Source organism: Pleurodeles waltl, chromosome 9 (assembly GCF_031143425.1).
Source record: "Pleurodeles waltl isolate 20211129_DDA chromosome 9, aPleWal1.hap1.20221129, whole genome shotgun sequence".
Taxonomy (NCBI): Eukaryota; Metazoa; Chordata; class Amphibia; order Caudata; family Salamandridae; genus Pleurodeles; species Pleurodeles waltl.
In genome coordinates this window covers 423,642,382-423,668,665 of record NC_090448.1, presented here as the reverse complement: position 1 = coordinate 423,668,665, position 26,284 = coordinate 423,642,382, and the positions used below count along the sequence as shown (strand labels likewise).

At 46.6% G+C, this 26,284-nt stretch overlaps 1 protein-coding gene across 2 annotated transcripts in view; it reads right to left on the bottom strand.

The window, feature by feature from the left end:
• PLD3 (phospholipase D family member 3) overlaps nt 1–26,284 on the bottom strand; it is a 292,670-nt gene that overhangs the window by 4,147 nt on the left and 262,239 nt on the right. The gene's annotated exons all lie outside the window — the stretch shown is intronic.

Here is a 26,284-nt window from a genome sequence, read left to right as displayed (position 1 = left end):
AATCTATGGTGCATTCCAGCATAATTGGGCACATCTAGAAGCATTGAAAAGGCTGGGGATCTAGTCGGATCTGTTAAACACATCAGGAAATCAAACAGGGAGTTGCCACGATTTTTATTTGCAAGCACAGCCGAAAACATGGGGAGAGTAGTTTTTATGTTCAATTGTTTAGGGTGAGGTGAAGATGTCCTCCTAAATGAATGTATGGTATTCCGGAAAGTGGCAAGTGTTCACAATGTTCTGTTTATTTTCACTGTTTCAGTTCCGATGTTGAGAACACACTGCATGCTAATGCAAGTAAAACAATGGTGCAAGATGTATTTACTTTCCTGAGATTTCAGTATTAGGTAGGCGACGACAGTGGTGAACCTAGCAAGGCTTGTAGTCTTATTCCTTTTTAGAGCAAACCACAATTCACAAACCTGCAGAGCAAAAGATGGAGCATGTGTATCAAATGAAAAACAAATGTTAAGTTCACTCAGAATCACAGGATAGAGGCTTACTCTTCTCAAACTGAACTTCGTAGATCAGAAATCCTCTGGCAAACAACTGTGACTCCAGCCGTCACTACGGGTTTTAAAATAACTGTTTTGTGTAATCTAAATTGCGCTTTGCCATGGAGTATTAATACTGGTACAAATGCCACAATTGTGAAAGTGCTACATACAATCCAATTGGCAGTAAATAATCCGGAAATGTACATCACGTAGCATAAGGGAACATTACTTGTAACAATCGGTCTGCAACATGTTCCACTGTAGATTCACATGCTGCACACATTCCTATCTAGTGTTTGGCAAGGATGTTGCAAGCTGGTTACAAGAGGTTTCGGTTTCCAAGTGTCTCGTGATACCTACCATGAAACCCACACTAAGCCAGAACACAGACTTCACCTTAAATTGCGTTTTCCCCTCATAGGTAAGTGTATATGCCTACTTGCAAAGAGTTATAAAGACTGTGTACTGGATAAGGAAAGTACATAGGTAAAATAGGTAACGATCAACCCCGAAACCACGTGTGTCACATCGAGCTTATATCAGGAAGGTGAGTAGCTACAAACCTTTATAGGTCAGTAACATTATTTATTTTCAGCATGTGCTACTGTAGATTATTGGGCATAGAATGAAGAGGAGGGCCCAATGAAGTGGTCTGGTTTACATGAAATAGCAAGACCACTTTTAGCACCTGCTTTACGATTTCTTTGGTTTCACTGCCTCTCCTAAGGGAGATGACAGCCACAAGGAAAACCATCTAAGGACAATATTAAGGTCCAAGGATGGAAATGGTGACAATCTTGAGGAAATTACCCACTATAGCCCTTCTGGGAATGCTTCACCACAGGAATTTTAAAGATAGGCAGAGTGTGTAATTTTGGAAAGTAAGCTGCTCTTGCTAAGCATACTGGTGTAGAAGGGCAGCCAAGGCCTGATTCTTGGAGAAGTAGAAGGCAGAAAATGTGTTATACTGTGACCTCTAGGGGTTGAATGTTAAGATTGTTACAGTAGTGTACACATCTTTTCCATCTAGCTTCACAACATGCTCTAGTGGTACGTTTTCTAGCTTCTAGTATATCTTTGCATTCTTGAGGAAACGGTGGATATCTGAACTCTAAAACCACAGGTGCCAAATCCCAAGATTGAGAAATTTGATGTTGAGATATGGTAACCTGGGTTGATTTTATGCGAGCAAGCAAGTCTGGGTACAGTTGTAATTGCACATGAGTGTGGGTTATTTCTAAGAGAAGAGAAAGCCATTATTTTCTCAATCATGTTGAGGCAAAGAGAATCAGCGTCACTTGCACCGGTCACATTTTCCTAACTATAAATGGAATCGGGGGTGGGGAGATGCGTTTCCAAATATCCCTGATCACCTGCTCCTTAGAGCATACCCCAAAGATGGCCCGTGAAGTACCTGGACTCAAAGCTTTGGTATTTTGCATTCTCACGTGTGCCAAACATGTATGCTGGCATGCTCAAATTATGGAAGTAATGATTTGGTACTTGGGAGTTGACCTTAAGGCTTCGAGTTTGTTGGTGGCTCCTCCTGAGGAGATCTGCAACATTGATATCCACCTCTGGGAGATGTTGCTCCAGAAAGGATACAGCGGCAAATTGCTTCAAAATAGACTGAGCAACTTTGGACAGCTGAATTGAAAGTGTTTCTTCTTTTTTCTCAATGCAATAGCTGACAGTCGTGTTGTCAGTTTGAAGGAGAACCACTGTGTGGTGAATTTGTGTCTGAAAAATATATGGACTAACTGTACTGCCACAAGTTCTGTCCCGTTACATTTTATACTTGCTGCACCATTGCAGTTTGTGCTGAATACTGGGCTCCATCAATAATACATTTTTCCAATCCTCAGTTTCATGTAACCATTGCCTGGAAAGGCCTGTTGCAGAGGGCATAGGTGTAACCTTGCGTTTGGGATTAGAGCAAAATAGGACATCCTCTTCTCCCCCCCCTCTCCCTTTCGTTTTCATTCTCACTGTCAGAGGACAGGGCACCTGAGAAAGAGGAGTCAGCCTCTGAAATGCCATAACTATCTCTGTAGGGCATGATTTGCATGTGACTGGATGGACACTGGCTCCCAGGAAAGACAGGGTTTGCTCAGGACAGATATGTAACTTATTTGAGTTGATTGCAAAGCATAATTGGTGAAGACAGAGTTTGTTGGCATTGAGCATGACTGATCCACTTTCCTAGACAGTCTCCCAGCTATTGAAAAATATGAATGTGCATGCGCCTGAGGTGTGAGGCCAACAAGGCCAGACATTTCTTAAACACGCTGGGAACCGTTGTGACTTAGAATGGTAATATTCTGAACTGGTCGGCAAAGTCCAATTATCACCATTCTGAGATCCTGATGCATAGATTGGAATTAGGCATCCCCAAGATCTAGAGTGACCATCTAGTCTCCCAAATGGATTAGCAGATGACATTGCGTAGGGACATAATTTTGAAATGGTTGGATGTAATGTAGCAGTTGAGGGCTTGTTGGTCAAGAATGGACCTTAGTGTTTTGAACTTCGTGAGGGGTACTAAGCGCAGAGTAGACTCCTAGACCTTGCTGATGTATTGGGATAACTTCTATTGCTCCACTGAGGGGCGCTTTCATCTCCAACATCAGCCTGTAGTGATACTTACTGATGCTATGGTGCCAGGAGGGTTGATTTTGAGGGGGTGTATGGAATTGTATGGAGTAGCTTTGGGAGAGGGTAAAGAGCACTCACTGGATTTGACGTTATTTGCTCCCATCGAGGGAGGTATAATCTCAGTTCTCCCGACAGGTGTTGGGTTGTAGGGAGAGAGGAAAGGGCACATAAGGGCATGTACTTGCCTTTTAGCAAGTGTTTCTCTGCCCTGGCTAACTCTGGTTTTTGCATGACCATTCCCATTGAATCTGCCCTGCCATGGCTGGTTCTACTCGCAAATGAGTGGCGGACAATGTGTTGGGTGCTGCGTGAGTTTGTGGTTTGCAAACCCCATTCTTTGCTCTTTTTGATTTTTTACAGCATTTCATCCAAATGAGTGCCAAACAGATGTTGATCACTGAATGTTAGACCGATAAAGTGTTGCAGGACTTTGGGGTGGAAGCCCGACACCATAAGCCAAGCACAACACCACAAAAAAATAGTGGCACTGACCTGCCGGGAAGCAGTACCTTGAGCATCAAGGGCCACACAATGCGTTTGTTGTAGATTACTTTTCACTCTAGTACAATCCCCTTTGCCCACTCCTGGGAGGCGTTTGAGAAGTTTTTCTATCTTCAACAACAGATAGCATTCATACCTGCCATGCAGTGCCTTCGAGTTGGCACATATGTGATTTTGTAGACTCTCCAAAATTAACCTGTATGCCTGCAGTATTGATCCTCTTACTCTCTTTGTCAGGAACTGTGCGATGCACTTAGTCTTGGACAAAATCTCTGAGGAAGTCCTCCTCCTCTTCTTCCACATGCATAGACACATTATGGTGAGCTGCATCCCTGCCTATTACTGCATGATAAGCAGAAGAGTCAAGTGGAGAAGCCCTAACATAGTATGAGTCTTAGGATGAGTCATCATGAAGGTCAGCCATGTATTATTTCTAGACATCTACTTGTTGGTCAGTTCACCCTGGGCCCTGACACAGTGGCAGTGGATCAGTACCTAGGTCTTTATCCAAATCCTAATGTACCAAGTGTGGTGGGGACAACTGTGGTGAGACTGTCTGGCTTTCTTTTCTTGAGGGTGGGGAAAACTAAAACTAAGTTCCTCTGAACCAGCCTCCTCAAATGTGAGCTTGCATTTCTTGTGGGGTGGCTGTGTGTTGGCAGAGGTTTGAATGACGATATGTCAAGTGGCTGGGTTTATGTAGACTATCATCTGCCTAGTATCAGCCTGTTGCTCTTCATCTTACAGTTGTGCTAGGGCAGAGGTTGTTCCCGGCTTCAATTTTGGGGCCAAAGACTGGTTGGTTCCTCTTACCGTAGGGGCTCAGTACCTTGGTTTTGAGAATCTTGCTGTGTCAAGGGAGTGTTCCGGATCTCGGATGGTTTGGTCTCAACCACTGTAGATGGAAAATGACTGATTGGCCTTCTTTGGAGGAGGCAGATTGGTCACAGGATGGCCTTCTTTGAATGAGGCAAATTGTTCAAAGGACGGTGTTAACTTGAAGTTGTTCCTTGCCATAGGGCCATGGCTCTTTTAGAGGTAAATCCCCAGAGGGAAGATTCTTGGTGTCCACTCAAGACTGAGGGTATTGTGCCCATTCATCGCTGTTTGGGCCTGAAACCACAGATGTGGTCATTGTCGATGCGGGTGTCGTGGAGTGCCCCGGAGATTCTTGATCTCTGTAACTGGAGTCTTGTGAAGACAAGTAGGTAGGGCCCTGCTCCTGATAGGTCACTGGCCCACCATGTGACCTTTTCCATTGCTGCTGGACTCCATGTATTTGGCAGTTGTAATGTTGATAGTGCACCCACCTTCTGCCTTGTAATGTCTCTTTACAAGAAAAGCGTTACATACCAAGCAGGCACTTTCATTTTGGTCTCTCACGAAACAGAGGTTAAAAAACAGATTCTGGTCAAACCACAGGCATTTACTATTGAATGAGGGACAGAATGTTTGTTTCAACAGATTTTATTGGATTTTCAGTACAACTAAAAACATAACTTTTACAGTCTCCCCTCCACACTTTTCTCTCCCACTCCCCATAGTCCATAGTACAATGCATCTTCCTCAAGTAGACAGTCTACCTCAGAAATATCAATGAACACCTGCTTCCTTGATAATTTCTCTCCTCCCTTATAGTCCAGTCAAGGGATGACCTGGAGAGCCCCTAAAGTTCTCATGCAAGTGATTTGCAACCAGTGGGTTGCAATATGTTCCAACATCTTACAAAAACGTCTCCTGTTTCTCCAATATTAAAGATTAGTTTTTCCATCCCCAATACATGCCACTGCTTATGGTACCAGTCCAATATCACTGACATGTCTGCTTTACCCCAGATTCCCAGGAATATCACATTATCAGTGCCCCAGTGCCTTTGTCCATCCCCAATCAACCCCAGGCATCATTAGTCAAAATGTTATTGCATAATTGCTCAAAAGCATTGCAAAAAAATTATTCACAAGCAAGAAACAGGATAAAAAGTAATGTAGTTAAAAAGTGCATTCACAGTGCATATAATATTTACAAATAATATGCTAGCAAATATAAAACAAGGATAAAATACAGTATTATAATGGGCAGTCAAGCTTCATCAGCCTGTACGCTCACCAGTAATGTTGACAGAGCACATGGTCAGAATGCTTACAGTCCTTGCAGATCTTCTACTGGCATAAGATAGTGTTTGTAGAGTGTGCAGTCAAGGTACCTATAATAGTTTCAAAGCATATACTGGGGAAAATAAAACTGGGTGAAAGCTAGCCTGGCTGATGAGGGGTGAAACCCCGAAACCGGTCCCAGGATGCTTGTTTCCAGTCCAGGGAAGACCTGGCCTAGCAGTTCGGGCTGGACTGTTCCCATGGGGAACAGGGTCAAGGCTGATTTGCATATGGCTGGGTCCAAACTGGAATGGCATGGGCAGCAAAAAAACGATGGATTTAGGCCCAGATCACTGTACTGGGGGTGAATGTTTGACAATGTTCAGCATTCCGTCCATCACTTGTTGTTTTTGCTTTGTCGCCCTAAGTGGGAAGGGTATGCCCAGACGTGGGTCCCGTGCTTCCCATGCCACTGGATTCAAGCTAGCCTGGCTGATGAGGGGTGAAACCCCGAAACCGGTCCCAGGATGCTTGTTTCCAGTCCAGGGAAGACCTGGCCTAGCAGTTCGGGCTGGACTGTTCCCATGGGGAACAGGGTCAAGACTGATTTGCATATGGCTGGGTCCAAACTGGAATGGCATGGGCAGCAAAAAAACGATGGATTTAGGCCCAGATCACTGTACTGGGGGTGAATGTTTGACAATGTTCAGCATTCCGTCCATCACTTGTTGTTTTTGCTTTGTCGCCCTAAGTGGGAAGGGTATGCCCAGACGTGGGTCCCGTGCTTCCCATGCCACTGGATTCAAGCTAGCCTGGCTGATGAGGGGTGAAACCCCGAAACCGGTCCCAGGATGCTTGTTTCCAGTCCAGGGAAGACCTGGCCTAGCAGTTCGGGCTGGACTGTTCCCATGGGGAACAGGGTCAAGACTGATTTGCATATGGCTGGGTCCAAACTGGAATGGCATGGGCAGCAAAAAAACGATGGATTTAGGCCCAGATCACTGTACTGGGGGTGAATGTTTGACAATGTTCAGCATTCCGTCCATCACTTGTTGTTTTTGCTTTGTCGCCCTAAGTGGGAAGGGTATGCCCAGACGTGGGTCCCGTGCTTCCCATGCCACTGGATTCAAGCTAGCCTGGCTGATGAGGGGTGAAACCCCGAAACCGGTCCCAGGATGCTTGTTTCCAGTCCAGGGAAGACCTGGCCTAGCAGTTCGGGCTGGACTGTTCCCATGGGGAACAGGGTCAAGACTGATTTGCATATGGCTGGGTCCAAACTGGAATGGCATGGGCAGCAAAAAAACGATGGATTTAGGCCCAGATCACTGTACTGGGGGTGAATGTTTGACAATGTTCAGCATTCCGTCCATCACTTCGTGGGTCCCGTGCTTCCCATGCCACTGGATTCAAGCTAGCCTGGCTGATGAGGGGTGAAACCCCGAAACCGGTCCCAGGATGCCTGTTTCCAGTCCAGGGAAGACCTGGCCTAGCAGTTCGGGCTGGACTGTTCCCATGGGGAACAGGGTCAAGACTGATTTGCATATGGCTGGGTCCAAACTGGAATGGCATGGGCAGCAAAAAAACGATGGATTTAGGCCCAGATCACTGTACTGGGGGTGAATGTTTGACAATGTTCAGCATTCCGTCCATCACTTGTTGTTTTTGCTTTGTCGCCCTAAGTGGGAAGGGTATACCCAGACGTGGGTCCCGTGCTTCTCATGCCACTGGATTCAAGCTAGCCTGGCTGATGAGGGGTGAAACCCCGAAACCGGTCCCAGAATGCTTGTTTCCAGTCCAGGGAAGACCTGGCCTAGCAGTTCGGGCTGGACTGTTCCCCTGGGGAACAGGGTCAAGACTGATTTGCATATGGCTGGGTCCAAACTGGAATGGCATGGGCAGCCAAAAAACGATGGATTTAGGCCCAGATCACTGTACTGGGGGTGAATGTTTGACAATGTTCAGCATTCCGTCCATCACTTGTTGTTTTTGCTTTGTCGCCCTAAGTGGGAAGGGTATGCCCAGACGTGGGTCCCGTGCTTCCCATGCCACTGGATTCAAGCTAGCCTGGCTGATGAGGGGTGAAACCCCGAAACCGGTCCCAGGATGCTTGTTTCCAGTCCAGGGAAGACCTGGCCTAGCAGTTCGGCCTGGACTGTTCCCATGGGGAACAGGGTCAAGACTGATTTGCATATGGCTGGGTCCAAACTGGAATGGCATGGGCAGCAAAAAAACGATGGATTTAGGCCCAGATCACTGTAATGGGGGTGAATGTTTGACAATGTTCAGCATTCCGTCCATCACTTGTTGTTTTTGCTTTGTCGCCCTAAGTGGGAAGGGTATGCCCAGACGTGGGTCCCGTGCTTCCCATGCCACTGGATTCAAGCTAGCCTGGCTGATGAGGGGCGAAACCGGTCCCAGGATGCTTGTTTCCAGTCCAGGGAAGACCTGGCCTAGCAGTTCGGGCTGGACTGTTCCCATGGGGAACAGGGTCAAGACTGATTTGCATATGGCTGGGTCCAAACTGGAATGGCATGGGCAGCAAAAAAACGATGGATTTAGGCCCAGATCACTGTACTGGGGGTGAATGTTTGACAATGTTCAGCATTCCGTCCATCACTTGTTGTTTTTACAACTGTTTTCCCAGCAATAGCTCTTTAGTGCCACTTGGTGGTGCCATGCAGCTTCAACCCCTGACTCCACCTGCTGAATAGAACGACATAGTAGTATATTAGACACCAACCAGCATGCTGGTAACCATTTCTGGGACTTTTTTCACACTCCATCGAGTTGTGCAGAGAAAAGCACCAACTAAAACGGAAAATTGTGATCTCATTAATAAAAGCCCTAACTCATCGGAGAGGAGGGAAGATAGTGAAAAATCTGTAGGAAGATTATGTATCCATCAAAAATACAGTTACTTAAAATAACTAATTTTTTCTTCTGATAGATTACATCTTCCTGTGGATTCCTCACCTTAAAAATAGAGTCTCAAAGCAAAACCCTCCGAAAAGCAGGACTGAGTCATGCAGCAGAGCCCTAGCAAACTAGCTGTCATTGCTTGTTTTGGACGTGAGGCAGTATTGTTTAGCAAAAGTGTGCAATGATGACCTAGTGGTTGGATAGCGGATGTCAATCACCGGAAAGCCTTTGTTGAAAGTCATGGAAGCAGCCATGGACCTAGTAGAAAGGGACTGAACAACTGCATCTTCTTTAACTAAGGTACAGCGGATATTAAAGCACCAGTGACCACATGAGAAATAGTTTGCTTAGTCACCATCTTGCCCTCTACTGTTCTGCTGAAGCCACAAAGCGCTGGTCACCTAACCTGTCCAGCCAAGCATGATTTATGTAATATGACATAGCTCACCCTTGATCCTGGAAACTGCTCCTCCTCTTTGGTGTGATGAGGAAGAGGGAAGGATAGAAGAATGATGAACTGGCACATATGTATGGCAGATACGACCTTGGGAAGAAAGGACGTGCAAATACTAAGAACCACCTTACCTTGATAGAAAACCATGACAGGTGGACAAACTGTGAGGGCCTGAAGTTCTCGGACTCTACGTCACAGTCACTAACAGCACATGCTTCAAAGTATGAAGGTGAACCAAATAACTCTGCATTGACTTAAATGTGGATGCCATGAGAAACATTAACAACACTTTCAAATTCTACTGACCATCAATGAAAGGAGTTAGTGGAAACAAGTAAAGTAAAACCTTCAGAAAACATGCCACTAATGGAGATCTAAACAAAGAAAACTGGCCAGGAAGACACATAAGGTGGCTAAAGCAGCCAAATAGCCTTTAACAGTCATCATTCCCAAGTTGTTCTAGGCAAGAAAGAGAGTAAACTGCAGGGCTAGGAAAAGCCAGGACAGAACAAGATTTAAGGTTCCGACTGGCATGACAGAATGTATTGAGTCCAGTGACCTGCACAACAGACTTTGTACCAAACGTCCGAGATGCAACTTAAGCAAGACAACAAAAGGACTCTAGTTAGCATTGCTCAGTCTCCACTCATACAACCACAGCATTGCGGGTTAAGGGATTAACCACCCTTGTGCAAGATCAGGAGTATCTTGTGAGACAGAGAAAGAGGTAGATGTAAGCAGAGTGACAATAGATTTGCATATTTCTTGCCCACTCTGGGATGATCAGCTGTGCCTCAATCCTCCTGGAGGGCTTTAAAAAAAAAAAGCAGAATGGGTGAAAACAAATAAGCAGGCCCTTAGACTAGCTGAACCTCGAGTTTTTCTCCATGGAACCATTCAAAGGAAAGTACATGGCATAAAACTGAAGACACTTTCTGTTTTGCAAATGGAAAAGAGGTCCACCTATGGACACCCCAACCCGGAGAAGATTATCTCTGCTACTTTAGAGTGTATCTCCCACTCTTGGATATCCAGATGGAGAGAGACAGAGTAAGGGAGAGAGAGGCGACAGAGCATTTGCTTTCACATTTTGGGAACCTGCAAAGTGAGGTACTGCCAGGAAAAGTCCCAGACACTGCATCCACTGCCATTATACGAATCTTCTCCTAACACAGGAGCAAAGCCCCAGAACATCATGCCTTTTATATAGTGGTTGGTCCAAAAGGATCTGGAAGTTGCTCCTGAGATGAAAGAGAGAAAAGTCTTCATGGTTGACAACCGCCTGCTGCTCAAGCACGTTTATGTGCAGGTGCTCCTGTGATGTCGCACAAAAGCCCCAATATGATTTGATATGGAAAATAAAGAGTGCACTATTTCCACTATATCTACTATTTGTATGGCCATAATAATGGCTTTCAGAAGATGAAAACTTCAGTCTCATCAGTATTAAGCCTAATAAAATGTGCAGTCATCCAGTGCACCACATGGAACCACAGCACAGAAAGCAGGAGTCTGCAATCAAATTAGCATGTGCCTGGGACGTGCTGAAAGGATGAAAGGGTTAATTCACTGGTGCATTTCCAGAAAAATGCTCTGAAGATTTGTATTCAAGAGGCTTCTTTGAATTTAGAGCCACTTTCTTCCTCAGATTCCACTGCCAGACTCATCTGCTGTCCTACATGTGGCACCAACTGGATGTACCAGGCTGTAGCAGACAAAGAAGGAGCAGGACCCGGATCTATGTCTGAGTCTGAAATCTCTGAATCAACTCCCGAACATCTTGATCCTCTGCGGAGGACAATAATGCGGTTTGTGTCCATTCCTATTTCTATTAAGAATAACCACTTTATTGGATGGATGTGAGACAGCTGGATGTTGTTAGTATGGCCTAAGGCATAGACACGACGTTCCAGGTTCTGAAGAGGTTCCTTCGACCAGTACTGGGGACTAAGCCGTCACCAGTCAGTCATCCAAGAATGGAAACATTTGGACTCCTGACACACAGTGTAGCTGCCACGACTGCCAGAAGGTTTGTGAATGTGCAGTCATCAGTTAGAATGCCAGGTCGTGAACTGATAGTGATGGGATCCCACCATAAATCTCAAAAAGCATCTTTGGGTGGGAAGAATTGGCAGGTGCAAGTAAGCATCCTGGAGTTCCATGATGATAACTAATCACCCTCACTTACGGCCAGCAGAACTTAGCACAGGGACAGCATTTTCATCTTGACCTGCTGATTGAACACATGAATAGACTCATGTTGAGGGTGAGTTTCAGACCCTTGTCCTTCTTGGGGACCAGGAAATCCCAGCCCTCTTTCTTACAGAGGTACCAGTTCTATGGTGCATTTGCTAAATATGTGTAAGGAAATGCCTCCTTGGCATGATTACCCCTAACTGTTTGACTTTGCTGATGCTAAGTTATGATTTGAAAGTGTGCTGGGACTCTGCTAACCAGGCCCCAGCACCAGTGTTATTTCCCTAAACTGTACCTTTGTCTCCACAATTGGCACAACCCTGGCACTCAGGTAAGTCCATTGTAACTGGTACCCCTGGTACCAAGGGCCCTGATGCCAGGGAAGATCTCTAATGGCTGCAGCATGTCGTATGCCACCCTGGGGACCTCTCACTCAGCAGATGCACACTGCCTCACAGCTTGTGTGTACTGGTGGGGAGAAAATGACTAAGTCGACATGGCACTCCTCTCAGAGTGCCATGCCAACCTCACACTGCCTGTGGCATAGGTAAGTCACCCCTCTAGCAGGCCTTACAGCCCTAAGGCAGGGTGCACTATACCACAGGTGAGGGCTTATGTGTATGAGCACTATGCCCCTACAGTGTCTAAGCAAAACCTTAGACATGGTAAGTGCAGGGTAGCCATAAGAGTATAGGGTCTGGGAGTTTGCCACACACGAACTCCACAGTTCCATAATGGCTACACTGATACTGGGAAGTTTGGTATCAAACGTCTCAGCACAATAAATGCACACTGATGCCAGTGTGCAATTTATTGTAACATACACCCAGAGGGCATCTTAGAGATGCCCCCTGAATACCTACCCGACTTCTAGTGTAGGCTGACCAGTTTCTGCCAGCCTGCCACACACCAGATATCTTGCTGGCCACTTGGGGAGAGTGCCTTTGTCACTCTGTGGCCAAGAACTAAGTCTGTACTGGGTGGAGGTGCTTCTCACCTCCCCACGCAGGAACTGTAACACCTGGTGGTGAGCCTCAAAGGCTCACCCCTTTTGTTACAGCGCCCTAGGATATCCCAGCTAGTGGTGATACCCGCCCCTCCGGCCACTGCCCCCACTTTTGGCAGCAAGGCTGGAGGAGATAATGAGAAAAACAAGGAGGAGTCACCCACCAGTCAGGACAGCCCCTTAGGTGCCCTGAGCTGAGGTGACCCCTGCGTTGAGAAATCCTCCATCTTGAGTTTGGCGTATTCCCCCTAAAGAATTAGGGATGTGGCCCCCTCCCCACAGGGAGGAGGCACAAAGAGGGTGTAGCCACCTTCAAGGACTGTAGCCATTGGCTACTGCCCTCCCAGACCTAAACATAACCCTAAATTCAGCATTTAGGGGCTCCCCAGATCCCAGAAAATCAGATTCCTGAAACCTGAAGAAACAAGAAGGACTGCCGACCTACAAGCCTGCAGAGAAGGAGGAAGACAACAACTGCTTTTGCCCCAGCCCTACCTGCCTGTCTCCAACTTCAAAAACCTGCTCCAGCGACACATCCGACAGGGACCAGCGACCTCGGAAGCCTCAGAGGACTGCCCTGGACTAAAAGACCAAGAAACTCCAGTGAACAGCAGCCCTGTTCAAAACCAGCTACTGCTTTGCCACAAAGAAGCAACTTTCAAAGACTGCACGTTTCCCGCCGGAAGCATGAGACTTCACACTTGGCACCCGACGCCCCCGGCGACTGCGAGCCCGTGATTAACCAGAAACGACCCCCCTGAGCCCCCACAGCGACGCCTGCAGAGAGAATCCAGAGGCTCCCCCTGACCGCGACTGCCTGTAACAAGGGACCCAACGCCTGGAACCAACACTGAACCTGCAGCCCACAGGACCTGAAGGACCCGAACCTCAGCGCAGGAGTGACCCCCAGGCGACCCTCTGCCTAGCCCAGGTGTTGGCTGCCCAGAGAAGCCCTCTCTGTGCCTGCCTGCACCACTAGAGTGACCCCCGGGTCCCTCCATTGGTTTCTACCTGAAACCCGACGCCTGCTTTAATACTGCACCTGGCCACCCCTGTGCTGCTGAGGTGGTGTTTTGTGTGCCTACTTGTGCACCCTCCCCCCATGCTCTACAAAACCCTCTGGTCTGCCCCCGCGGACGCAGGAACTTACCTGCTGGCAGACTGGAACCGGAGCACCCCTGTTCTCCATAGGCGCCTATGTGTTTTGGGCACCTCTTTGACCTCTGCACCTGATCGGCCCTGAGCTGCTGGTGTGGTAACTTTGGGTTTTCCTTGAACCCCCAACGGTGGGCTGCCTATGCCCCAGAACTGAGACTTTTAAGTGTTTTACTTATCTCCTAATCTAACCTTTACTTACCTCCCCCAGGAACTGTTGATTTTTGCACTGTGTCCCCTTTGAAAATAGCTTATTGCCATTTTTACAAAGACTGTATATGATATTGCTTTTATTCAAATTTCCTAAAATATCTAAGTGAAGCACCTTGCATTTAAAGTGTTTACTGCAAATCCTGAACCTGTGGTTCTTAAAATAAACTAAGAAAATATATTTTTCCATATAAAAACCTATCGGCCTGGAGTAAGTGAGTGTGTGTTCTTCATTTATTGCCTGTGTGTGTACAACAAATGCTTAACACTACCCTCTGATAAGCCTACTGCTCGACCACACCACCACAAAATAGAGCATTAGAATTATCTAATTTTGCTACTATCTTAACTATAAGCGGAACCCTTGGACTCTGTGCACACTATCTCTCACTTTGAGATAGTATATACAGAGCCAACTTCCAACAATATGTCAACTGTGAGAATGCATGTTCTGGTGGAAGGCTGGTGGATAGTAGGAGAGGAAAGGAAGGGTACGGAGTAGCCCTAGCAGATTAGTAAAATGACAAGCTATTGTGATTGTATTCCAACTGGTAGAAAAGTGAGACTGTCTCCCAAATCAAAAGGTGGTGGTGCACTGGGGTGGAAATTGAGCAGGCAGAGGAGAACATGCAGAAGAAGGCCTGATCTGCTGCCTTTGATGGCAGCCCCTAGATCCACCAAAATAAACAGTACATTTGTTGGGGTGAATGGATCAGATGAAAAGGTTGTCTTTACTGAGACTGTTGTGCCCTGGAACAGCGCCAAACTTTTTTGTACTTTTGGTAGAGCTGCCTTAATGGGGGAAAGAGGGCCAGAGGAGTTGTAACTCTGTTGCTCTTAAAGGATTCCAGGGAGGAATACGCTTTCACTGAGAGTGGGTGTTCGCAACTGAAGGGCATGTCCATGAGGTCAGCCTAAACATATCCTTTTAAGCTACAAGAATCTGGAACAGTTTACCTAAGATCTCCCAAACCCAAACTCTTTTCTTTGTGCAAAGATCTGAAAACACACCTTTTTCAGGATCTGCCTTATTGACTAAATAGATTCATTTAAAGTACAGAGGACAGTCCACCAGGTCAGAGGAGATTCTTACTTCTACCGTCCCAACTGAAGGATGCCTGCCATACTTAGACCTGTGAGGCTGGCAGGTTTTTTTTTGGCTATAATGGTGCCACTACTGCTGAAGCGCGGATGAAAGCAGGGAAGCTTTGCCAATCAAGCACCTTGTTTGATGCCCCGGCTCAACAATGTTCTTGTTTTCAAAGAAATAACTCTGAAAACTGTTTTCTTGAAAAACAAAAAACATCAATGACCCCAAAGCGCAGGGAGGGTTCTCTCTGTACATGGGAGCCACAGAGTAATTTCCCTGGCCAGGACCACCCGGACAAGGAACTTTATTAATGGTTGCCCTGCTGTGAACAGGTGGACAGGTCAGAGGTTTTCCAAAGGCAGAGACAGTGAGGCTTCATGATCAGAAACCCAAAGCTTTCCATGACTAAGCACAGCACAGGAGCCACAAGTAAACAGCATTCTTACCTCTCTGGCAAACTCTAAATGACCCCATTACTTCTCACCCTTGTAAGACGTAAACTAGCTTTGCTTAGAATGTTTTATGAAAATCTCTATTTTTATGCAAATTAGTCTGTGTAGGAAAGTACCTTTTTTTACATGATCAGCCCCACTTTTTGCCACTGCTGCTGAGGTTTTTCGACTGAAGGTGCACTGGGTTCCTGCTAACCAGGTCCCCAGTGCTCTTTCCCTAAAACAAGGTAATGAAAATGTCACTTACCCAGTGTACATCTGTTCGTGGCATCAGTCGCAGTAGATTCGCATGTTTTGCAATAGCTCGCCATCTGGTGTTGGGCCGGAGTGTTACAAGTTGTTTTTCTTCGAAGAAGTCTTTCGAGTCACGGGACCGAGTGACTCCTCCTTTTGTCTCCATTGCGCATGGGCGTCGACTCCATCTTCGATTGTTTTTCCCCGCAGAGGGTGAGGTAGGAGTTGAATTGCAGTAATAGTGCCCATGCAATGGAGTGACTAAGTATGTACCTATTTAAGGTTGAGATGATACCTATACAAATAGTTGAGGGTAACTTCCAAACTGCTACAGGCTCCCGGGGAGGCGGGTGGGCACATGCGAATCTACTGCGACTGATGCCACGAACAGATGTACACTGGGTAAGTGACATTTTCAGTTCGATGGCATCTGTCGCTGTAGATACGCATGTTTTGCATAGACTAGTAAGCAGTTATCTCCCCAAAAGCGGTGGACCAGCCTGTAGGAGTGGAAGTAGTTTGAAATAATGTTCTTAATACGGCTTGACCTACTGTGGCTTGTTGTGCGGATAACACGTCTACACAGTTGTGCTTGGTGAATGTGTGAGGCGTAGACCATGTGGCTGCCTTACATATTTCTTGCATTGGGATGTTTCCTAGAAAGGCCATGGTAGCACCTTTCTTTCTGGTGGAGTGTGCCCTTGGTGTAATGGGCAGCTGTCGTTTAGCTTTAAGGTAGCAGATTTGGATGCATTTAACTATCCATCTGGCTATACCTTTTTTTTATATTGGGTTTCCTGCATGAGGTTTTTGAAATGCAATAAATAGTTGTTTAGTCTTTCTGATGTTCTTTGTTCTGTCAATGTAATACATCAATGCTCTTTTGACATCTAATGTATGTAGTGCCCTTTCAGCTACGGTATCTGGCTGAGGGAAGAACACTGGAAGTTCCACTGTTTGATTTAGATGGAACGGTGAAATAACCTTTGGCAAAAATTTTTGATTGGTCCTTAGGACGACCTTATTCTTGTGTAGTTGTATAAAAGGTTCTTGTATTGTAAACGCCTGAATCTCGCTTACTCTTCTTAGGGAAGTAATGGCGATGAGGAATGCCACCTTCCAGGTTAGGAACTGTATTTCGCAGGAGTGCATGGGTTCAAAAGGTGGACCCATAAGTCTAGTTAGGACAACATTTAGGTTCCATGAAGGAACAATTGGTGTTCTTGGTGGTATAATTCTCCTAAGGCCCTCCATGAATGCTTTAATGACTGGTATCTTATATAGGGAAGTTGAATAGGTAGTCTGCAGGTATGCAGATATTGCTGCAAGGTGTATTTTAATGGAAGAGAAAGCCAGGTTAGATTTTTGTAAGTGAAGCAAGTAACCCACTACATGTTCTGGAGTTGTGTGTAATGGTTGTATTTGATTAATATGGCAGTAGCAAACAAACCTCTTCCATTTACTTGCATAGCAGTGCCTGGTGGATGGCCTTCTGGCTTGCTTTATGACTTCCATACATTCTTGGGTAAGTTGTAAGTGCCCGAATTCTAGGATTTCAGGAGCCAGATTGCTAGATTCAGCGATGCTGGATCTGGGTGTCTGATCTGTTGGTTGTGTTGTGTCAACAGATCTGGCCTGTTGGGCAATTTGATGCAGGGTACTACTGATAGGTCTAGCAGCGTTGTGTACCAGGGTTGCCTTGCCCAAGTTGGTGCTATTAATATGAGTTTGAGTTTGTTTTGACTGAGTTTGTTTACCAGGTAAGGAAGGAGAGGGAGAGGAGGAAAAGCGTAAGCAAATATCCCTGACCAGTTCATCCATAGGGCATTGCCTTGGGACTGTTTGTGTGGGTATCTGGATGCGAAGTTTTGGCATTTTGCGTTCTCCTTTGTCGCAAACAAGTCTATCTGAGGTGTTCCCCAGAGTTTGAAATAAGTGTTCAGAATTTGGGGGTGAATTTCCCATTCGTGGACCTGTTGGTGATCTCCAGAGAGATTGTCTGCGAATTGATTTTGTATCCCTGGTATAAATTGTGCTATTAGGCGAATTTGGTTGTGAATTGCCCAACGCCAAATCTTTTGTGCTAGCAGGCTTAACTGCGTGGAGTGCGTCCCCCCTTGCTTGTTTAAATAATACATTGTTGTCATGTTGTCTGTTTTGACGAGAATGTATTTGTGAACTATTATTGGTTGGAAAGCTTTTAGTGCTTGAAAAACTGCTAGAAGTTCTAGGTGATTTATGTGCAGTTTTGTTTGATGTACGTTCCATTGTCCTTGTATGCTGTGTTGATCGAGGTGTGCTCCCCACCCTGTCATGGAAGCATCTGTTGTTATTACGTATTGTGGCAGTAAGTCTTGGAAAGGCCGCCCTTTGTTTAAATTTATGTTGTTCCACCACAGAAGCGAGAGGTAAGTTTGGCGGTCTATTAACACCAGATCTAGAAGATGACCCTGTGCTTGAGACCACTGTGATGCTAGGCACTGTTGTAAGGGCCTCATGTGCAGTCTTGCGTTTGGGACAATGGCTATGCATGAAGACATCATGCCTAGGAGTTGTAATACCATCTTTGCTTGTATCCTTTGTGTTGGATACATGCGTTGTATGATGGTGTTGAAATTTTGAATTCTTTGGGGACTTGGAGTGGCTACTCCTTTTGATGTGTCTATTATGGCTCCTAGGTATTGTTGTACCTTGCGCGGCAGAATGTTGGATTTTATGAAGTTGACGGTGAACCCTAGTTTGAAGAGGGTTAATATGATCTGATTTGTGTGATTTGAGCACTCTATTAACGAGTGGGCCTTGATTAGCCAGTCGTCTAGATATGGGAACACATGTATTTGCTGCCTTCTTATGTGTGCAGCGACTACTGCTAGACATTTGGTAAAGACTCTTGGTGCGGTTGTTAATCCGAAAGGCAGTACCTTGAATTGGTAATGTATTCCTTTGAATACAAACCTTAGGTATTGCTTGTGCGATGGGTGTATTGGTATATGGAAATAAGCATCCTTGAGGTCTAAAGTTGCCATGTAGTCGTGTAGTTTTAGCAATGGTAATACTTCTTGTAGTGTGACCATGTGAAAGTGGTCTGATTTGACGAAAGTGTTCACTACTCTGAGGTCTAGGATTGGTCTCAGCGTTTTGTCCTTCTTTGGTATCAAAAAGTACAGTGAGTAAACTCCTGTGTTTATTTGTGTGTTTGGCACTAATTCGATTGCATTCTTTTGCAATAGTGCCTGCACTTCTATCTCCAGGGGATTGGAATGATGTTTTGTCAACTTTTGTGGTTTTGGTGGTATGTTTGGAGGGAATTGTAGAAATTCTATGCAATAACCATGTTGGATAATTGCTAGAACCCAGGTGTCTGTAGTGATTTCCTCCCATGCTTTGTAATAATGACTCATTCTTCCCCCCACTGGTGTTGTGTGGAGGGGGTGAGTGACATGTGAGTCACTGTTTAGTAGTAGGGGTTTTGGGGCTCTGAAATCTTCCTCTATTCCTAGGGAATTGCCCTCCTCTATATTGTCCCCGAAAACTTCCTCTATACTGTCCCTGGTAACTGGACGGTGTTGCTTGTGAGGTGCTGGCTTGTGTGCTCTGACCCCGAAACCCCCCTCTAAAGGGTGTTTTACGGAATGTGCTGTAATTCCCTCTGCTCTGCGGGGAGTAGAGTGCGCCCATGGCTTTGGCAGTGTCCGTGTCCTTTTTGAGTTTCTCAATCGCTGTGTCCACTTCTGGACCAAACAGTTCTTTTTCGTTAAAAGGCATATTGAGAACTGCTTGCTGAATCTCTGGTTTAAATCCAGACGTTCGGAGCCATGCATGCCTTCTGATAGTTACAGATGTATTAATTGTCCGTGCAGCTGTATCTGCAGCGTCCATGGAGGCGCGGATCTGGTTGTTGGAAATGGTCTGTCCCTCCTCAACCACTTGTTTTGCCCTATTTTGTAGATCCTTGGGCAGATGTTCAATGAGATGTTGCATCTCATCCCAATGGGCTCTGTCATAGCGCGCAAGTAGTGCCTGGGAGTTCGCGATGCGCCACTGGTTTGCAGCTTGTGCTGCAACTCTCTTACCAGCTGCATCGAACTTGCGGCTTTCTTTATCTGGGGGTGGTGCATCTCCAGATGTGTGGGAGTTGGCCCTTTTCCTAGCTGCTCCTACAACTACAGAGTCTGGTGGCAGCTGTGTAGTGATGAAAACCGGGTCTGTAGGAGGTGCCTTATACTTTTTTTCCACCCTTGGTGTGATTGCCCTACTTTTGACCGGCTCCTTAAAGATTTCTTTTGCGTGCCAGAGCATACCAGGGAGCATAGGCAGGCTTTGGTATGAGCTGTGGGTGGAGGAGAGTGTGTTGAATAAAAAATCATCCTCGACCTGTTCTGAGTGGAGGCTTACATTGTGAAATTGTGCTGCTCTAGCCACCACTTGAGAATACGCGGTGCTGTCCTCTGGTGGAGATGGCTTCGTAGGGTATGCCTCCGGACTGTTATCTGACACTGGGGCGTCGTATAGGTCCCATGCGTCTTGATCTTGGTCACCCTGGCTCATGGTGGTGTGAGCTGGAGAGTGTGATGGAGTTTGTGCTGGTGAGACGTTACTCACGGGCGGAGGAGAGGGTGGTGGGGTAACTTTTTTCACCACTTTTGGTTGTGGTGTCTGTTCAGTTTGGAACTCCAACCTTCTCTTTCTTCTAATAGGGGGAAGGGTGCTTATTTTTCCTGTCCCCTGCTGTATGAAAATACGCTTTTGCGTATGGTCCACATCAGTTGATTGTAGCTCTTCCTCAAACCTATGCTTTTGCATTTGGGAGGTTAGCGAGTGCTCTTCTGTATAAGAGCCTGAAGCTGGGTCGGTTGCAGTTTGTTTCGGTACCGAAACCCTGTCTGCGTCCTTTTTCGGCTCCGAGGTGACTTTTTTCTTTTTCGGGGCCGAAACCTCTCGGCGCCGATCTTCTTCGGGGCCGCTGTCTCGGCGTCGAGCCGTGTCTACACCGGTATCTCGGTGTCGATGCTTGTCTCCAGCACTTTCTCGGTCCCGAGAAGGCTGCGTGCCGGTGTCTCGACCGGAGTCGGACGATCTCAGCACTGTTTGGGCCTTTTTCGGTGCCGACGGTCGGTCACCTAATTTATGGGTCGAGCCATGGCCTGGTGGCAGTGGCGTCCCCTGGGCCTTGTAAATCTTCCTCTGAGTGGTTTTCGACGTCTTACTCACGGTTTGTGTATCGTCGAATCCTTCGGAGTCCGAGTCTTGGATCGAGAAGGTACCTTCCTCTTCTTGTTCCTCGAACTCTCGGTGGGCTGTTGGTGCGGACGCCATCTGAAGTCTTCTGGCTCGACGGTCTCGGAGTGTTTTTCGGGACCGGAACGCACGACAGGCCTCGCAGGTGTCTTCACTGTGCTCAGGTGACAGGCACAGGTTGCAGACCAAGTGTTGGTCTGTATAGGGGTATTTATTGTGGCATTTGGGGCAGAAACGGAACGGGGTCCGTTCCATCGGCGTTCTTCAGCACGCGGTCGGGCCGACCAGGCCCCGACGGGGGATCGAAAAAACTACCCCGAAGGGCACCGGAGCTCTTCGATCCTTCGACGCGGTGTTGAATCTAACTACACCGATCCCGAACGCAACAATACCGACGAAAATCTTCCGAAATTTAGCTATTTTTCCGTTCCGAAACTCGGAGCGACAGGAACACGTCCGAACCCGATGGCGGAAAAAAAACGATCGAAGATGGAGTCGACGCCCATGCGCAATGGAGACAAAAGGAGGAGTCACTCGGTCCCGTGACTCGAAAGACTTCTTCGAAGAAAAACAACTTGTAACACTCCGGCCCAACACCAGATGGCGAGCTATTGCAAAACATGCGTATCTACAGCGACAGATGCCATCGAACATAAACTTACTGTGTACAATTGGCACACACTTTAGCACCCCTGTCAGTCCCTTGAAAAGTGTATCCCTGGTGCCTGGTGGCATCGCTACTAAAGAGGGTCCCTAAGGGCATGTATTATGCCACCCTACAGGAACCCCCTACAAATTGCATGAGGCTGCCATTGCAGACTGAGACATGGTGCAAACCATGTGTGAAAACACGACATGGCCCACTCACTGGGTGCCATGCCCAAGTCACTGCATATAATATATATAAGTTACCCCTACAGCAGGCTTTAGAGTCCTAAAACACAGTACATTTTATTTTATGTGACGACATATCTGCATCAGCAGATATACCCCTGTGATGTCTAGGTTGCTTACTAGATATTACAAGTCAACACAGAGGCCATCTTAAGGTATGTGCTGGGCACTAGTCATCATGAGTTACCCAGCTACATAACTGCTTAACTGAAACCTACGGTGTTTGGTATCAAACACCTCGTCTTAAGAAATGCATACTGATGCACAGGCACTGAGAGGGCAAAAAACCTACCAGTTTTATATTGTGCTGGCTGACTGGTATCGACCAGCCTGCCACCACCGACAAGTTTTGGACACCCCTGGAGGTGAGAGCCCGCGCTCTCAGAGGCCAGAAACAATGCCTGGTCTGGAGAAAAGTGTTATCACCTCCTCCAGCAGCATGGCTAGTAAATCAGCATTGATTCAAAGCCTCTACCGCTCTTTGATATGTGACCCTGGCTTCCCCAGTCCTGGGGAAAGCCACCACCTGCCCTGAGGCCCATTTGGCACCAGGACAGGCAGAAAATTAGTTATGCTGAAGGCTTGTTGCACCTCCAGGCTAGACACACCCCTAAGGTGGGCTGCCTGATGTGCTCTGTGAACGAAGGGTACCACCATCTTGTTTTTGGTGTAACTAGGAACTCTGGGACAAGGTTAAGCTCACTCCCCACAGGAAGAGGTCATTTAGATGATGAAGTCACCCCGTGGTAAGCAGCCCACTGGCTACTACTCTACACTCCACTGAACGCCCCTAAATTCAGTATTTAGGTGGCCCTCTGACACCAGGAACTCAGATGTGTCTGACTACAAGAAGAAGAAGGACAAAGAAGAGCCAACCCGTGTAAGAACTGAGGATTAACTGTGGACTTTGGTGCCAAACCCTGCCTACCTGCTCCTGTCCTGACAAATGCAAAGACCCGATTAGTCCTACAGCTGTGCATCCTCCAAAAGCCTTGGAGGCCTGCCAGCACTTCGCCAACCAGGCAGCATCTCCCTTGGAGTGGAGGAGCCACTTCCCTGCACCAGCAGACAACAACTGAGACAGTCTGATTCTCCGTTTTGCTGACAATTGGGTCCACAGAGGGAGAAGCTCGCTGGAAGAGGCTCCAGAGTGTCCCGAAGCGCAGCCCTAATGGCCTATTCTTTCTTCAAGATGATGAGCCTGTCTGGAGCCTCTGTGCACCAATACCAGGAGTACCACCACCAGCTGCAAGCACCAAGGCTTGTTTGTGTTCAGCCGGAACACCACTGCTGCCAAAACGTACCTGCACGTCTAGGGACTTAGTGAGAGCCCAGCTTCTCGTCAGAAGTTGTCTTGCTGTGTTTCTTTCCCCTCTCCAGCAGGTACACCAAGAATGGTTAGAGACTACAACTCACTGACCCCACCGGACAAAACACATCTGCACCCAAGCTCCCCAGTCCAGGCTCCCGAGAATTGACGGTGTCTCTGTGGTCTTGAGACCCTCATGAGCTGAGCCCTTTATTGGGTTCTGCTAGACTGGTCCCTCAGCCCCCCCTCCCTTGCAGCCACTTTTCCACAAGTAATTTTACCCATTGAGTTTCAAGTGTACTGTCCGAGCCTCCCAGTGCTGGAAGCACATCTGCACCCGGACACACCAGGGCAAGTAAACCTGAACTGCTGCTGCTTTCTAGGACCTTGCCCCCTATTTACCTTAAATCCAGAAGAGTAATCCTGTAAATTGTTTGCAAGAGACCCTATACAGTTTATGTTCTCCTCATGATATAACATTACTGCGTTCGAGGCTCATGCCTCAGAGTTGACAGCTGTATTTTCTAGACTTTGAAAAATCGCTAACTTGAAAAATACTTACCCGTTATTGTAAATTTTGGTGCTTAAAATAATATAAAAATCTGTGTTGGTGTAGGATTTCTTTGAGTGTGTGTCTCATCTATTGACTTTGTGAGTGCAACAAATGCCCAACACTTCCCTCTGAAAAGCCTAAGTCTGCTCAACCACATTACTGCAAATAGAGCACTTTGGGATTGTTGAAGCAAGCCCTGTCCACTGATTCGGGATACCTGGACACTCTGTACAGTGCATGTCATGTTGGTACACTATACAGAGAGCCAGCTACCTACAGTCTCTCCATACATCAATGCTATACAAATATCTTTAGTAACCCCTCAGGTGCTGTGGGCGTGACTCCCTACTGGACGCTATGGATGTTGAGGTCATGTCCAAGCATTGAACACCAAAGCAGCCCTGATCACGTCAATGGCAGGCTAGCACCCAGAAAAACACTTCCCTGGGAAAGAGCAGGGGGCTGAAAGCAGCCATGTTCTCCACGATCCCCTAGACTTGTGCTGAAATGGAGGTGTCACTTGAAAGCTGAGAAACTGCTTTGAAATGACAACTCCCTTTCCCCTGCAAAACATGAGGCGATCACATGAGAATGTGATTGCCAGGCACTCACCTTAGATACCAGGGAGTTTTGGCAGTGGGTTCAGCTCACTGGGCATGGGCATGTGCTACCCTCGCACCACCAAATGTTTTAGTCTTTCTGCCTCCTCGGGGTGCTGATTGGGGCTATTACCCCAATCTGCTGTCTTAGGGATAGGTGGGGTGGTGCAGAAACCCCGCCAGACACCAGGTATTATTATAAAAGTAAATAAATCAACCAATGTGGTGGAGCGGCCCACCATGCACAAGGTCATGCCTTCAGTCCATAAATAAAGGCAGTAAAGTTTGTCTGCCACCCGTCACCCTCCCCGAGGTGGTGGTTTGGGAGATTTGCCCCAACGTAACCCCAGGTGGGGGACAGAAAGCCCACTCAACACCAGGGAATTTGCATCGGGAGGTTTGCCAGTCTTTCTGTTCCCCTAGGGACTAAAACATACCCATCTCAATGACAAGCAAGGGGAAATGTTGATTGTTTTCTGTGGTGTATTTACATAAGGGCCCGGAGGGTCAGGCTAATACCCACTCTTGTCCCACTTGCCTAGCTGAATGGCTGCACTTTTTGGGTTTGGGTCGGCCACCACCTTGGAATACCTACAAGACCTAGAAATTTCTGAAAACTTGACATGAGTCCAGGATAGAATGCCTCTCACGGATCCCATGAGGTTTTCTTACCCACAATGTTCTGCAAATCTCAAGTTCTTCTTAAACTCACATTTTCCTATCATTTCTCTGACTTAAATTTCTAGAATCTGCAGTGATCCAGAATAATTCTACCACTCAGCGTTTCCCCACTTGTTTCAATGAAAATGCTACCCCACTTGCGTGGCTTGGCCTAGTGGCCACAACACAATTACCCCAAAATGCAATGTGGAGCTATCAGCAATAGGCGTAGGTGAGGTAATTGGGCCCAGCTCAACCATTACCTACCACCTAGGCAAACCTATCAAACCCAGACATTTCTAGGAACTAAACACCTAGAGAAACGTGTGCCTCAAGTGGATCTCACAATGTTTTCCAACTCTTAATGCCCTGTTAACCTCAACTTTGCCTAATAATATGCATTTTCCTTACATTTCTGAAATACACACGGATCTACAAAATTTCTACCACCTCGCATACCTCCACCTGTCTCAATAAAACACTACCCTAGTTGTGTGGTTGGGCCTACCACCAGCGACAGGAAAATCCCAAAAATGTAATGCGGCAACATGAACATTTCCAGTCAAAAAACGGACCTGATTTGCCAAACCCAGACATTTCTGAAAACTAGACATCCGTGAGCATGCCTCACATGGATTCCATGATACTTTCTCCACATTGACCCATGTTTAATTCGTTTATGTTGCTGAGTGATAGTAGTTTTGTGTATCCATGTAGATTCAGAAACTTTAATGCATAGAAATGTGAAGAAAAGGCATTTTTTCTAGTCAAAGGGCCTGAGTTAGAGTGTTAATAAGTCACAAATGTGACAGATACCCTGTCCACGGTATTACGATTTACATAGGATATAATGGGATCATAATACAGCGAATGGGATATCCGCCACATTTGTGATGGAGTAACCCCATCCGCAAAACTCTAAATTAGGCCCAAAGTTTGAGGTTTGCAATGGCTTCTAGATAAGAAACACTTGTGACATCCACACAAGGCACATCACACTATGCTCTCTTGGGAGTCTAGTTTTCAGAAATGTCTTGGTTTTGTAGGTTTCTCTCTGTATCAACTGATTTAGCGCCCAGATTCTGCAGCCACCCATACTGCAAAAAGGGTCAAATGATCACTATTCCCAAGCTCAGTATCTTGTGTACATTTGAGAAATAGATAGGTTTCATTCATACCCGTTTTTCAATCTTTATATTTTACCATATGAATTGTTGTGTAGTCCGTACACAATGAAAGCAGTCAAGAAGTTAACAATTAAAGCTCAAACTGGAGGATGTAAAAAAGGAAACATTAACAATTGGTTTGATTTTGGTCATCTTATGATTTGTTTGCTAAAGCAACTACTGAAAAAGCCTATGGGCCTGATTTAAATCTTGGCGGTGTTCCAACCAATCTGCACCAGTAGCAGGCCTGAAAAGACCGTCAAGTGGATGGTGTTCTGCCCGCCGTATTTAGATGTACTGCAGCTGAGCCAAAGACCGCCATGGCAGAGTGCTCTTCCTAGCCATCAGGCAGGCGGGTTCCCGCCAGACGTACTTAGATGTTACAGATGTACAGGCGGTATCC